Below are 340 nucleotides of genomic sequence, written 5' to 3' on the forward strand. Positions count from 1 at the left end.
AACCCCTGTCTGCACACCCTCCAGATGTGTGTAAAATCCCTGTCTGCACACCCTCCAGATGTGTGTAAAACCCCTGTCTGCACACCCTCCAGATGCGTGTAAAACCCCTGTCTGCACACCCTCCAGGTGTGTGTAAAACCCCCGTCTGCACATCCCACTAATGGTGCTGGGGTAGTGCCCAGTGTGATCCAGCTGGGCTTGGCCTGGCCTCTGCTGAGCAAGGATGAGCGGATAGCCTTTCCCAAGAACGTGGTCCCAGGAATTTCAGGGAAACCAGAGACCGGACAGAGAAGGTGAGTCTTAGTACAGACCACGTATGGTTGAAAGAGATTGTTCAGCA

The sequence above is a fragment of the Mus pahari genome, chromosome 8, assembly GCF_900095145.1.
Source record: "Mus pahari chromosome 8, PAHARI_EIJ_v1.1, whole genome shotgun sequence".
Classification (NCBI taxonomy): domain Eukaryota; kingdom Metazoa; phylum Chordata; class Mammalia; order Rodentia; family Muridae; genus Mus; species Mus pahari.